This window comes from Chanodichthys erythropterus, chromosome 7 (assembly GCF_024489055.1).
Source record: "Chanodichthys erythropterus isolate Z2021 chromosome 7, ASM2448905v1, whole genome shotgun sequence".
Classification (NCBI taxonomy): Eukaryota; Metazoa; Chordata; class Actinopteri; order Cypriniformes; family Xenocyprididae; genus Chanodichthys; species Chanodichthys erythropterus.
Window position 1 is genome coordinate 12,109,390 of NC_090227.1, and position 15,305 is coordinate 12,124,694.

Sequence of the window (15,305 nt, forward strand, 5' to 3'; positions counted from 1 at the left end):
GGTAATTTATATACAACAGTTATTTGAAGCACCATGTTAGTTTCGATTTTCTCTATTTTGATCACTATCTGATGTCCAGTGTTTATATCCTAACTGTAAACTTTTGTCTTATTACTTGTGAGATAATTTTAATATTTGTGAAAGAAATCAAATAACCAAATCCTTGAATAACTACAGTGTGGTTCAAAACTGCTGTTTCTGGATCAGTGGCAGCATGAACACCGAATGTTCCGGTAGGATTTTTGTCAAAGGTTTAACAGACGCAGGCGAATCATTGTCATTAATAAAGTAGGATCGCGTGGGTGTTTGAATCGAGATTGCGACCTTTCTACGATAAATTGTGCAGCTCTAACATATACATACAAAGTAAATCAAAGGGGTTTCGGACAAGCCAGGTTGATGATGTATGTCATACCTAGAAGCAGGGCACAAGCTGATGTAACTGAAGTAAGTTGATTCAAAACTTTAACTCCCTCAATGTCAGCAGATGGTTCATGAAGTTCTCCCCCTCCTTCCAAATAATGAACATCGCCATGGTGAGCTGCTCCTCAATCATCTGTCTGGTTATCCTAAATAGTAAACATAAAAAAAAAAAAAAAAATTCGGTCACCTTTTGCTAGCATAACTACAAAATACACAAATTTAGACTTATTTTTCTGAAAATAAACCAAAATAGAATATTCTTACGTTCAACTCAGAAAGTACTCCTTGATGAGGTCTTCAGGACTTTCTCTCAGGTGAATGTTTTCAGCCTGTGATAAAGCAATTGTGATTAATTTTCTTAATTAAAAAAAAAGCACAATAATCTGTAATAGGAAATCAAATTTTTGCAGATATGCAATAGCAAAGGACAAGAAAAAGTAAATAATTCATATTAATGACTGGCCAAATTTGCAATTAATATATTTATGGACAATACCAGCAACACTTGTGGCGTTGAGGGATCAAACAAATAAATAAATAAATAAATACAAAGGAGCTAAAAAAAAAAAAAATCAATTCTTTATTTTTCCAATGCGTTTCAGCACACAGGCCTTCGTCAGTGCTAAAATACTACAGATTTGCAATTAAGAAATGCATCTGAATCAGTCATTGGTTTCATTTAAAATTATGAATTTATAATATATAATTATAAGTCTGAAAATAAGACATGCATCAATTAATAAATTAGCTTTACACCCTAATATATTTAATCATTCTTGATTAAAGGGATATTTCACGAAAAATGAAAGCTAGCTGTTAATTTACTTACCATCAGGCCAACCAAGTTGACTTTTTTTCTTCAGTAGAACAGTAAAGATTTTTAGCTGGAACTGTGATTAATTTAATGTCAATGGCTACTGTCAAAAAAAAAAAAAAAAAAAAAAATTAATACAAAACAACAAGAAAAAAAGTCGCATGCATTTGAGATGGCATAAGAGGGAGTTGCTGAATGTTTTGGAATGGATAATTCTTAGTCTAAAGTTTGTTAATGAGGATGACATTCAAGTCAATAGACCACATTAGATGGATTTTATTCAAACATGTCAAACATTGGTAATTCATATTATCTATTAACAATTATAGCCGTTTTTATAGAAATTACTTACCATGTAAAGTTATTGCAAAGTGTCCTTAGTCGTCAAACATTGAGGAGCTTTAGATCCTAAAAGGGAGAGGGGAATCAGTGTTTATAAATGGAAAAAAAAACGTTTGCTGCAGTACAAGTAATTAATTAGTAGTGTAAATACTCAGCCATTTCATTCTACTAAAAAAAAAAACACCTCGCGCTAGTCAAATGAAGTAACGTTAAGCCTTAAATATGTCTTTACTCACACACTTTATTCGTCATTTTGGTCGAACAAATCAGAGCTAACGTGAAAAAAAGACAACTAAAAGAACTGACAAACATTACTTTAAAAACCTAAACTCAATAATTGTAATGCGAGGATCCCCTCAGCCTCGACTCGAGCGTCTCTCCCGCTCCCCACGCACTTCCTGCCCGCATCATTTCAAATAGCACGCGCTGCTTACACGGTAAAGGAGACGTTTCTTTTAAAAATTATTTAGAGACATATTTACATGGTCCAAACACTACATTTCTATAGAATAAAACAAGTAATGCAACATCTTGTATAGAATAGAAATATTCAATTAGCGCTAACCTTTATAACGTTACTGCAGGCCGCGAAAATTCAAAAATTCGGTTAGTTACGATTTCGTTAGTATTCATGTTCACAAACAACGCTAATTAACTCTAAAACGCTAAAACACATGTTCAACCTTTGCATTTTCGAGTATATTAATTAAAACATTTCCAACCTACCTTATTTCATCCGAGTCCAGGGGAAAGAAAATGGCGGCCGAGCAGAAAACTCCAGAAAGTCTCGTGAGTCCTGACGTCAGAAAAAAACCGTCTGTCACGGGGTCCTTAAAGAGAAATTATCCTTTGGCTGAAAGTGAGATATTTGAGCAGTTGAGTGTAGCCTACTATAATATTGAGAGCAATTCGCAGAAAGACGAAGTAATCAGACTCAAATAGTTATAGCAATCCAACTTACACCCATATTCACTAACAGTGTAGAGGGGCTTGGGGACAAAAAGGTTGAGAACCAGGTTATGTTTAGAAAATACACTGTAATTTAATGTTGTTTTTAATCCTTTCCCCAACTAAACTAAGAGAATAAGAGAGTTAGAGAACCTTTAAAGAACTATACAGAGGCTTAACAGGTTCTTTGTATGGCAGTGGTGCTATATAGCACCTTAACCACAGCAAGGAACCGCTGAAGAACCACTGAAGAACCGCTGAAGAACCATACAGGTGCTTTACTGGTTCTTTATAAGGTAGCGGTGCTATATAGCACCTTAACCACCCCAAAGAACCGCTGAAGAACCGCTGAAGAACCATTTTTTTTTTAGAGTGTATATTAATACCATGTATATTATTTTTGTTTATATAATATTATATGTTATGACCATATATGTCACATATATATGTTTAATTTATATATGCCAATATATATGTTTATAACATATAAAAAATGTCCATATTAAATAAATATATTGACATATATTTATACTATCTATATGATTTTTGTTTATATAATATTATATGTTATGACCATATATGTCACAGATATATGTTTAATTTATCTATGACAATATATGTTTATAACATATATAAAATGTCCATATTAAATAAATATATTGACATATATTTATACTATCTATATGATTTTTGTTTAGTTTATATAATATTATATGTTATGACCTGTCACAGATATGTTTAATTTATATATGCCAATTTATTTACACAACATACATAAAAACATTTTACATGCTTGTTTTCCTTACTAATTCCTTATGTTTTCATTATTTGAACAGACTGAACTTTTAACAAGTCTATACACAATCCACATTTCATTTAAATTTCTCTCCCATTTAGAATTAGCACAATATTTTAAAAACTTGATATATTTTACATTATTTATTTTACCTTATCTTAACTAGCTCATAAAAACTGTTGTAAAAAAAACAAATGTAATGAAAATAATCTAACCCATCTTCAAATAATTTTAATTAAATTACTGATTTTGTATGGTTTAAATAACTTTTTATTGTTGTTATTTGGCATTACTGTGACTTAACCAAGTTACATAATGAAAATAGTATGCTTAATGCTTACTATTGAATAAAGCGTTTATATTTGACCCAAAAACAAACAAAGAAACAAACAAAAATGTTAGAAACACTTTCAGTCTGCATGTCAGGCTTTGCATTTAGAATGGTGCGCAGTTACGTCATTGCGCGCGCCCAAATTCAAACGTAATCAAAATACCGCCAAATTACGCGCATTCAGGATCGAGACCAACGGATGAAAATGTTTGCGCTTGTCGAGTGGAAACAAGAAATGGAATGAAAAACTTATGACAGATCTGTATATTTAACCGAGTGGAGAGGTGGACTGAAGAAAAAACCTCAAGGCAGATGGCATTTGTACGAGGCAATGGCGCATAAAGTTGCAGGTAATTTCTGATTTTTTTATTATAATTCACACATTGATATTGAACGGAGAATACATTTTAAATGATCGTTAAACTGCATGAGCCATTGATTTACTAAGCTACTGGTAATGTTAGCGCAGCTAGTAGGCTACAGATCGGTTAAATGAGCAGAAATTAACCGTGTTTAACTATTAGGTTTTTAAATTGCTCTATTACTGCATAATTGTGTGCGTTGTATGTTCATATTTAACAGCTAACATTAAGTACGAGTAGATTATTACAATGAAGTGCATTATTCTATGATCTTTAAATGTTTATGTGAGAATAATATGTTTAAAAAGTAATATTTTAGCTGTCAGACACATGTAGTGGAGAAATAAAAGTGGATGACTGTTAACTACATTGTGTTTCACAGACATGCCTAAAGCAGGATTAGGCCTTAGTTCAATATAAACGTATACTAGAAAAAAAAACATTAACGTTACTTGTGTGCATCTTGAGACAGAACAATGGCTTAGACATGATTTAAGATATATTAGTAAGTTTCTTTCAGTTAAAACAGCTCAAACATACATTTTAGTCTAGGACTAGCTTAAGCCTTGTCTGTGTAACCAGGGGTGTTTAAAAATATCATAGCCCTAGTTGTAACTTTAGATTCTACATTTTGTTTTCCCCTTTTTCCCACAGAGACAGTCCACCCTAGAAAAACCAACGAGGACTCAACATCAGTCCAGTCCAAAACTTCCGAGCAAAAGAAAATGCAGGCCAAGCTTTTTAAGAATAATGAAGTTGTTCTTGCGGAAGCGGATATTTAACTTCATATCTTGTTAAGTTTAATTATTATTATTTATTAATAATAGTAGTAATAGTATAGAAAATATGTGATGCAAAGCTAAATTGTACACTTTTTGTTAAAGCAATCTTCTATTTATTCACGTAACTTTAATATTGATTCATGTTTGCCTTTCCTCACAGCTTGAAATTCACCCGGCTCAGGAATTTGTGTTGTGGTCATGCAAACAGCCTCACTGCTATGGCATGGATGCTTCTTCTTGGAGTATTTTGACACTTTTGCTAAAGCGCAATCTCAGAGGTATGTAATTGGTCATAGTGTGTGCATGTGTCTGTACAATTATTATTATTTTTTGGTAATTATGTAGATTGAACTTGAAACTGTCCTATTATAGTTATTCTGGCATATTTACAGATATATGTACACACATTTACATTAAAATATGATGATTTATAAATAATTTGAGTTGTACTATTTACATTATCATTTTACTGAAGCAGGCTGTCCAAGAATTAAGTTGAAAAATGTAATTTATGGTTGAGTAGTTAGATAAGAGTGGAGTGAGTTTTGATTTTGTTCTAAACTGTTAACTTATGTTGCTTTCTTAGGTGGCAAGTCTAAAAAAGCAAGCCCTGGGGAAACAAAGGAGGCCTTGGACAGAACAAAAATTGATGCAATAATGAGTATGTATATTATTTTTTTAATTCGGCTCATTTTTTAAAACTGATGACACTTAGGCCCAATCCCATTTTTACCCGTACCCCTTCATTTTGCACGTTCACATGAAGGGGTAGGGGTGTCTCGATTCTCTTTTGGCTGGAGTGGTAGAGGTAAGGGAAAGGGCCAGATAGCCCTTCAAACAAAGATCTTTCAGGATCACACTTTGAACAAAGGGGTATGAGAAATTCCCCTGCATACACAAACTACCGTTTCATGCTATTGATATTTCCACACAGTATCGATTACTTGTGTGTTACCTGGCTGGCAGTTTCTCCGTAGCTTGCTAAACGTGCTATTTGAATGATATGAACACATCTCGTATCGGCTGTAAACTCTTGCATTACCAAGGCAACAACAAACTCATTTGTATTACTTTGCAAAGAGCTCCGTTATTGCAGCGCCGCAATAGAAAACGAAACCATATCCGTACCGGCTGACTCGGCACGAAATGCAATGGTTAAACAAACAGCTTGGGCCGATGGAAAAGCTGCTTTATCAGTCTTGGGAAACTCGAAGGGTCATACAACGCAAAACAATGTTGTGAGTGAGTAATCTGTTAAATGTCGCCTGATTTCTGTTGATATGCCCCCTTAATTGCTGTTCATACTGGTTAAATGTTACAGGACACTAATAAAAGAATCTATTATGACGTGTAGTAGTGGTTTCCCATTTCTTAGGGGAATATTTTCACCCCTACACATTGCCACTCTGTTTCAAGGGGAAGGGCGAAGGGGTACAAAATAGAATTGAGATTACACCTGGTTCTAAAAAATGCCTAAATGTATCTACCTAACGAAGTATGCCGTGTTCATTTAATGTGTTTTAGGGAATTATAATTTGGATGTCCTTAGATAAATGTTGTAAAACTAAAAGACATTTCTTTGTCTTTTTTACAGATACAATGATCCAGAGATCTCCTGGAACCACCAGGGGCCAACTAAGGGTCGCTATTAATCAAAAGGTCACTGAGCTGCGGACATCCAAAAAGACTCTAAAACTTAAAAAATGAACAGCATGCATCATATACCTGGGGCCTGTACCATGAAGGTAGTTGAACAAACTCAGTGTTATAGGATTAGTAACTTGTGAAGTTAGTTTGTATAGTTGATAATAGTGATAGAGACTCAAACATGTAAGGTTATATCATATTTAAAGTTTATTTACAGCTTATTTATATTACATATGATCTGTATATATTAATATTCATTGGAACTAAAATTTTAACTAAAATCGCTTGTTTAATGAATTGGTGGATTTTCCTGTTCTGGGCTTGTTTTGTTGAGTGTTCATTAGTTTTCTAATTTTGCACTTTTTTTTTTTTTTTTTTTTTTTAAATTTAATTTTTTAATAAAGATTTAATGTTTTAACTCTTTTACTGTAATCTATTTTTCCTAACTGCACCGTTTAACATTTAAGGCCATGTGCATTGTAAGCATTATTCTAAACATATATGTGTAATTTGTATATTGAACATTTATACAAAGAAATATGTCATGCAAATTGATATTTATATATGTGACATATATGTATATAAGACTGTTTTATACATACATTTACATATATATTTATATGGGCTAGTTTTATATGTCAATATATGAAATTGTTCCATTTTCGAATAGGTTTCATATATGGGCAGGTATATATATGTACATATATGTTTTCACTTTATATGTGACATATATGTATAAATGACTGTTTTATACATATATAAACATATATATTTATATGGGCTAGTTTTATATGTCAATATATGAAATTGTTCCATTTTCGAATAGGTTTCATATATGTTTTCACCATATATGTGGATATATTTAATATATGTAAATGTCATAGATGTACATAGGGAAAAGCTAGGGAAAGCTTTGGTGGTATGAGTAGGTTTAAGGGTGGGTTAAGGTGTAAGGGATGGGTCAACAGTGTAATTATAAATGTAAATATAGCTGCGAGCAGCGATGGCGGGCCCAAGCCCGGTGGCACCGCCACCCCGGTGGCTTCAGGGCAACTGTGCACAGCGGGCAATAGGCACTTAAAACGGTTAAACATCAAAGGACTATGTCAAATTCACTCCACATTTACTGCACTACAAGGTGCCGTTATAGAGCCCCTCCTCCCTGCCCATTTTCAAAGGATTACATGTGCCAAGTTTTAACATTATTCTGATGAATTTTGAAGCAAATCAGGTAAAAATAAGAGGGTGATCTCAATGTATGCTGAAAGTGACACATTTTCTGCTTCCAGTTGGTGGCGCTATGACTTTGAATCACAATAGTCAAATCCATGTGATCAGCCTTGTACAACGAAGACTAAGCCAAAGTTTCATCAAAATCAATTAATGTATGCAGAAGTTATAACACTTTGTTTCCTTTTCTTGCCATAAATTCGTTGCCTCGCCACGGCCAAACCGTTTGAGATATCCAAAATCCGTTTGCAATTAAACAACTTCAATGTGTTAGCAACAAGTTAAAAAAAGCTTGGTGTAAATTGGATAAACCCTGTAGGAGTAGTAGTATAAAATTCATAGCCTGTTTTTTCGAAAAATTAACATTCAAACCAAAATAGCTGACTTCCTGTTGGTCGGAGCTAATGAATGTAAATTAGAAAATTGTCCGGCTTGATGAGAATAATATGTGTACCGAGTTTGGTGACTGTAGGAAAACTAACCCCCCCACTTTTGTCAAAAGGTGGCGCTACTGAGCCCCTCCACCATGCCCATTTCTATGGCTTTGTCCATGTCTACTGGTTGACAATATTGATGTGTGTGTCGAGTTTCATGCAATTTGAAGCATGTTAAGAGCCTCAAAAACACTCAAGAATATTATTACAGTTTGACCTGTTGCCATGGCAACAATATTTCAAATATCAAAAATCCTGTCATAGGTCTACATCTGCTGTGTATTGACATTACACTGATGAAGTTTGAAGCAAATCAGGTAAAAATAAGAGGGTGATCTCAAAGCATTTTAAAAGTGATACACTTCTTGCTGCCATTTGGTGGCGCTATAACTTTGACTCACAATAGTTACATCCATGTGATCAGACTACTACAACCAACACACTCCTGAAGTTTCATAAACATCAATCAATGTATGCAGAAGTTATAACACATTTCCTGTTTCCCTTTTCGCCATAAATTCGTTGCCTCGCCACGGCCAAACCGTTTGAGATATCCAAAATCCTTTTGCAATTAAACAACTTCAATGTGTTCGCAACAAGTTAAAAAAAGCTTGGTGTAAATTGGATAAACCCTGTAGGAGTAGTAGTATAAAATTCATAGCCTGTTTTTTCAAAAAATTAACATTCAAACCAAAATAGCTGACTTCCTGTTGGTCGGAGCTAATGAATGTAAATTAGAAAATTGTCCGGCTTGATGAGAATAATATGTGTACCGAGTTTGGTGACTGTAGGAAAAACTAACCCCCCCACTTTTGTCAAAAGGTGGTGCTACTGAGCCCCTCCACCACGCCCATTTCTATGGCTTTGTCCATGTCTACTGGTTGACAATATTGATGTGTGTGTCGAGTTTCATGCAATTTGAAGCATGTTAAGAGCCTCAAAAACACTCAAGAATATTATTACAGTTTGACCTGTTGCCATGGCAACAATATTTCAAATATCAAAATCCTGTCATAGGTCTACATCTGCTGTGTATTGACATTACACTGATGAAGTTTGAAGCAAATCAGGTAAAAATAAGAGGGTGATCTCAAAACATTTCAAAAAGTGATACACTTCCTGCTGCCAGTTGGTGGCGCTATAACTTTGACTCACAATAGTCACATCCATGTGATCAGACTCCTATAACGAACACACTCGTGAAGTTTCATAAAGATCAATATATGTATTAAGACGTTATAACACATTTCCTGTTTCCTTTTTCTCGCCATAAATTCGTTGCCTCGCCACGGCCAAACCGTTCGAGATATCAAAAATCCCCTGGCAATTTTTAATCATCAGTGTCTTGACTTCATGCTGACCGAGTTTGGTGGCGATCGGATTAATCGTCTAGGAGGAGTATATCAAATTCCAGAGCATGCGTTTTTCAAACAACCCTTAATAGCTGACTTCCTGTTGGCGTGGCGATTAACTTAGAGCGCGAAAGTTGTTCGGCCCGATGAGGTCTATATGTGTACCGAGTTTCATACTAATACGTGCAAGCATGTTTAATATATGGACCAAATTTTCAGACTTTTTTCAAGGGGGCGCTGTCGAGCCCCCTGCCACGCCCGGGTACCAGCTCTCTCCTCCGGCGTCCTAATGGCCGCGGATTCCAATGTGTGTGCCAATTTTCAAGAGTTTTTGAGCATGTTAAGGCCCCCAAAAAGCCCCTGAAGACGGAAAAAAAAAAAAAAAAAAAAAAAAAAAAATAATAATAATCCTTAGAAGAACAAGAGGGCCCTGCGCGAATTTTCGCTTGGGCCCTAATAATAATAATCCTTAGAAGAACAAGAGGGCCCTGCGCGCTTAATTCGCTTGGGCCCTAATTACAGAAATGAATTACAGATGTAATTACATGCAGGTGTTTTTTAAAATATAAGTACAATGTAAAAACATGTATGTACACAATAAGTGCATTGTATCAAATGATTAATTTAAATGTAAGTACATAGTAGTTAAGGCCACTTAATATTGTTACGGATGTTGGTGTAGAGAGACGAGGCAGATACGGATTTCCACAAAGTATAAAGACTTTAATATAAACAAGGGCAGGAACACCAAACATACACTAAACACTACAGAGAACGGACAAGGAGTGCAGGGAGTGAGTGCAATATATGGGGAGTGCTGACAATAGAGTCCAGGTGCAGGTGATGAGTGCTGATGAGGAGCAGACGAGGGAAGTGAGTGCAGGTGTGGAAACAGGAGGATCATGGGATATGGAGTCCAGGAAGACAAGGGATCTGTGACAGTACCTCCCCCTCCCGGTAGGCGCGACCTCGCGCCGTAAATAGAATAACCGGGAGGGGGGGGCGGGCGCCCTGGAGACCTCATGCAGGTGCCGGGGGATGAGTGGACTGGAGTGGAGGTCTCCAGGGCGGATCCATGATCCATGGCGGGTCAGGAGCCTTGGCAGGCCACGGCGGGTCAGGAGCCTTGGCAGGCCACGGCGGGTCAGGAGCCTTGGCAGGCCACGGCGGGTCAGGAGCCTTGGCAGGCCACGGCGGGTCAGGAGCCTTGGCAGGCCACGTCAGAGGCCCACCCACATGTGTGGCGCCCACATGTCCCCCACCCACGGGTTCTTGGCCCCCCCCCAAAAAATACTTGGAGAGGTTAAGGATCATATAGAGGAGTCCAAGGAATAAGGTCAATGTGTGGGTGGAGGAGCATGGAGCTGGTTTGGCGGCGGAGACTGGAGAACTTGGCTCGGCGGCGGAGACTGGAGAACTTGGCTCGGCGGCGGAGACTGGAGAACTTGGCTCGGCGGCGGAGACTGGAGAACTTGGCTCGGCGGCGGAGACTGGAGAACTTGGCTCGGCGGCGGAGACTGGAGAACTTGGCTCGGCGGCGGAGACTGGAGAACTTGGCTCGGCGGCGGAGACTGGAGAACTTGGCTCGGCGGCGGAGACTGGAGAACTTGGCTCGGCGGCGGAGACTGGAGAACTTGGCTCGGCGGCGGAGACTGGAGAACTTGGCTCGGCGGCGGAGACTGGAGAACTTGGCTCGGCGGCGGAGACTGGAGAACTTGGCTCGGCGGCGGAGACTGGAGAACTTGGCTCGGCGGCGGAGACTGGAGTACTTGGCTCGGCGGCGGAGACTGGAGAACTTGGCTCGGCGGCGGAGACTGGAGAACTTGGCTCGGCGGCGGAGACTGGAGGACTTGGCTCGGCGGCGGAGACTGGAGAACTTGGCTCGGCGGCGGAGACTGGAGAACTTGGCTCGGCGGCGGAGACTGGAGAACTTGGCTCGGCGGCGGAGACTGGAGAACTTGGCTCGGCGGCGGCGGCTGGAGCGGCAGGCTCGGCGGCGGCGGCTGGAGCGGCAGGCTCGGGCGGCGGCGGCTGGAGCGGCAGGCTGGGCGGCGGCTGGAGCTGAGGGCTCGTAGGCGGCGGCTGGAGCTGAGGGCTCGTAGGCGGCGGCTGGAGCTGAGGGCTCGTAGGCGGCGGCTGGAGCTGAGGGCTCGTAGGCGGCGGCTGGAGCTGAGGGCTCGTAGGCGGCGGCTGGAGCTGAGGGCTCGTTCATTCCCTCAAATACAATTAAGATCCCCACAGGCACTGGAGCTGGCTCTGTGGGGACTGGAGCGGACTCTGGAGATCTTGGAGCGGGCTCTGGAGAGACCGGAGCGGGCCCCGGAGAGACCGGAGCGGGTTCTGGAGAGACCGGGGCGGCTTGCTTCCTCCTCCTCCGCTTACGGGACCCAGTGGAGGAGTGTGGGTTCCGTGTGGTCCAGGAAGTCAGCTCACTGGAGGGATATGTGGAGGAAGAAGGAGTCTGACCAACTGGCCTGGCCACCTCTGTTTCTGGAGGGACTGGACGGGATTGACACTTATCCTGAACCTCATCGACAAAGAAATTAGATCCGTTTAAATATAAAATTAGATTAATGGTTTCGCTCAAGGAAAAGGAATTTTCAGGTTCATCCAAACGGATAGTGTCATCGTCCAGTCCATCCAGAAACAGGGCGTTCAAAAGTGCATCTGACCAGTTAGTCAGGAAAGCAAGCTCTACAAACTCCTCCACATACCTCTCCAGTGAACGGCCAACCTGGAAGAGCCCGATGAGCCGGTCGGCCGCAGATGTAATTGCGAGAGGCTGAGAAGGAGTTGGAGCCTCGGGGATGAGGAAAATTCCCATCTTATCCTTTGTGGATATCCAGCGGTAAGGGTCCGTTCTTCTGTTACGGATGTTGGTGTAGAGAGACGAGGCAGATACGGATTTCCACAAAGTATAAAGACTTTAATATAAACAAGGGCAGGAACACCAAACATACACTAAACACTACAGAGAACGGACAAGGAGTGCAGGGAGTGAGTGCAATATATGGGGAGTGCTGACAATAGAGTCCAGGTGCAGGTGATGAGTGCTGATGAGGAGCAGACGAGGGAAGTGAGTGCAGGTGTGGAAACAGGAGGATCATGGGATATGGAGTCCAGGAAGACAAGGGATCTGTGACAAATATAAAGTGGGACCGAAATTTCTGATGACTAGTCTACTGATGCATCTTCATTGGCCAGTTTTGGTGAAAAAGAGCCCTCAGATGTTATGGTTTCTTTGAATGAGAGTCATGGGCCTAGTGGTTACAGTCTTGAAAAGGTACAGCATTTTTTTGAGCATTACAAAGGCAAATGGAATGTGGTGATATATTTATTTTTTCCGGATCGTAAACTTTTTATAGTGTCGGCACATTTCTTAATCAGGAAATGAGGGAGAGGAGGTTTATCAAGTCAGGACTTTCATAGATCAGAAAAGATTATACACTAGATCTAAACAATGTGCAGATCAAATGTAACTAGAGATTGTTGTTTTTATACACACTGTCAACACTATACGAAACTGTGGTCCTGACATTATCTCCTGATTGCACTTTAGTCCTGATTGGACTTTAATTGTACTGTTGATGATATATAGAAGCCATTTAGAACCTCAAACAACTTCCAAGTTGTCTTTGATTCAACATATTGAAACCACTGATTTAGTGGATGTGTGGAGAAATATGAATGGTAATACTAAACAGTTAGTGCTGTCAAAAGTACTGACCGTATGTCTAATAATAGGGAAAATCCAGACATGTAATGCAAAGTACAGGCAAGGTCAAACACAGGCAGGCAGTCCAAACAAACAAACACAACAAGGCAGGGAACACAGGCAAAAGAGTAATCCAGAAACAAGCAAAACAAAATCCCCAAAAAACAAGAGAAATTAAACCAGGGAGAATACTCAGAATTGCAGTGTAACTACTAACAAAATCTTAGTGTGAAGGACAGAGTGAACAGAGTTTATATAGGCTGGGCTAAACAAGGTAATGAGGAATAGATAAAGACAATCATGGTTGGTTAGTCCGAGCAGTGGGTTATGGGTAATGCAGTCCGAGATGATGTGGCAATAGCCACCCTCCAAGCTGCTCCTAACATAGCTGGAAATGTCCAGGCGGTAGGAGGTGGAACGGAGGTGGAACAGGGTCGGAGCAGGCTGAGCAGGCAGCCAGGGTAGCGCAGCCCACACAGATGACGAGAGTTGCACAGACTGGGCAGATGACGAGGGCGGCTCAGGCTGAGCAGGTGGCCAGGGCGGAGCAGGCAATGCAGGTGGCCTTGCAGATGGGCTTAAAGACCCCCACGCCAAAGTAGAATCATTCACTCCATTGTTAGTGTCTTTATGAGCCACTGGAATGCTGCAAACAGTGGGGGAATAGAAAAAAAGGGGACAGAAAAAAACTTAAACATCTCTGTGCTGTTATACTAGATAACAGTACTCTTTGAACACTGCTTGGCCAATCAAATTTGAGCAGCCTCTGTAACAGTTGTATACTTATATTTATTTTAATGAATCTCTGCTACTCAGGTTTTATTTGTGTTCAAGAGTGTTGCAAGGCATTTCTAATGTAGTGAAGTTATATAGAAATGCCCCGCTTGAAATGTAGAGAGTACTAAGGAGCTCTGTAGTGAACGTGAAGCTGAATATAGATTTTCTCTGTATTTTAACATCATAGCTAAATTATTAAAACATCCATACTGTTTCATATTCACACAGAACACACTAAATCTCAGAACTCATTTTATGAGCTCATGAATAACAGATAGTTGACCCTGTCCTCCTGTGATAAAGGAACCTTTTAAGAACATAAAGAGAAGGTGATGTTCTAACGCATATTTATAAAACGGACAGTTATGGTCATTAATTGGTTAATTGGCTGAGACTCTCCGCATCACACCCAACAACCCTTAGCTGGTCTAAATCACTGTAAACCATGACTACTTGGGACTTACTGCTTTACTTTTTTGTTATCTTTATTTTTTTATTACTTTCATGGTGGTGTCGCATTTTTTTTTTTTTTTTTTTTTTTCCATGGAACTGTGCTTTCTGCATTTGTAGCCTACATCAAGCACTGTGACCCCTGCATCTAAAGGTAATTTAAATGAAGGAAATGAGAGAGCGAGGGCTGGATAACAAGCACAAAAGAAATAATGGAAGTGTTTGTTCTTAACTGCCTCATATTAAGGCCTTGTGAGAAATGACTCCATCTAATTACAAACCACATTTTAACAACAGCAAATAGATCTTTAGTAATAAGAAAAGAATTAAAGCTGTGTAAAAAAAGTAATCTGCACAATGTGTGAAAAGAATCCTGAAACTGGCCATGCTGAGAGAGACTTTAAATATGTCTAGTGAAGGGCTTGAGGACTGTCCATGTGGTGCTGTCAGCCTTTTTTTTTTCCATAGTTATTAGTTAAATGGCTTTCAAAACAGTATAGTTTTTCAATTCATAAGCTACTTTTCCCAGTTTTTAATGTCATATTGTATTGCACATGTAACCTCCCTGCTATTTATTTATTTATTTATTTTTGCACATGCGCATACACAACAGAACTGTTAAATGGAAGCTTAGATATGCTTGCTCATAATCATTAGAACCAATCAGTTTTAGTCACGTGTGTTGTTTAAATTTAAACAAGTAAATAATATGTAGGGATTTTAAGAATATCTTTGGAAAATTGATATATGATGCACTTCAAATGATATGATGTTGAAATGCTTGTGGGAATTTCAATAGTAGCCAATTAAAATTAAAGTATCATGTTATGGACAACAGCCTTTTAAGTAGCCTATTATTTTAGAAGTACCAACAAGTAAAACTGAACAACATATTGATTTTA

General features: G+C 39.1%; 1 long non-coding RNA gene across 1 annotated transcript; it reads right to left on the reverse strand.

The window, feature by feature from the left end:
- Window positions 1-270: 270 nt before the first annotated feature.
- LOC137022614 (uncharacterized) lies at window positions 271-2,373 on the reverse strand. The gene is made up of 5 exons (XR_010895410.1): window positions 2,306-2,373; window positions 1,590-1,645; window positions 1,253-1,340; window positions 688-752; window positions 271-569 (listed from the first exon to the last, which is right to left on the reverse strand). It is a non-coding gene; the product is annotated as an uncharacterized lncRNA (long non-coding RNA).
- Window positions 2,374-15,305: the final 12,932 nt, after the last annotated feature.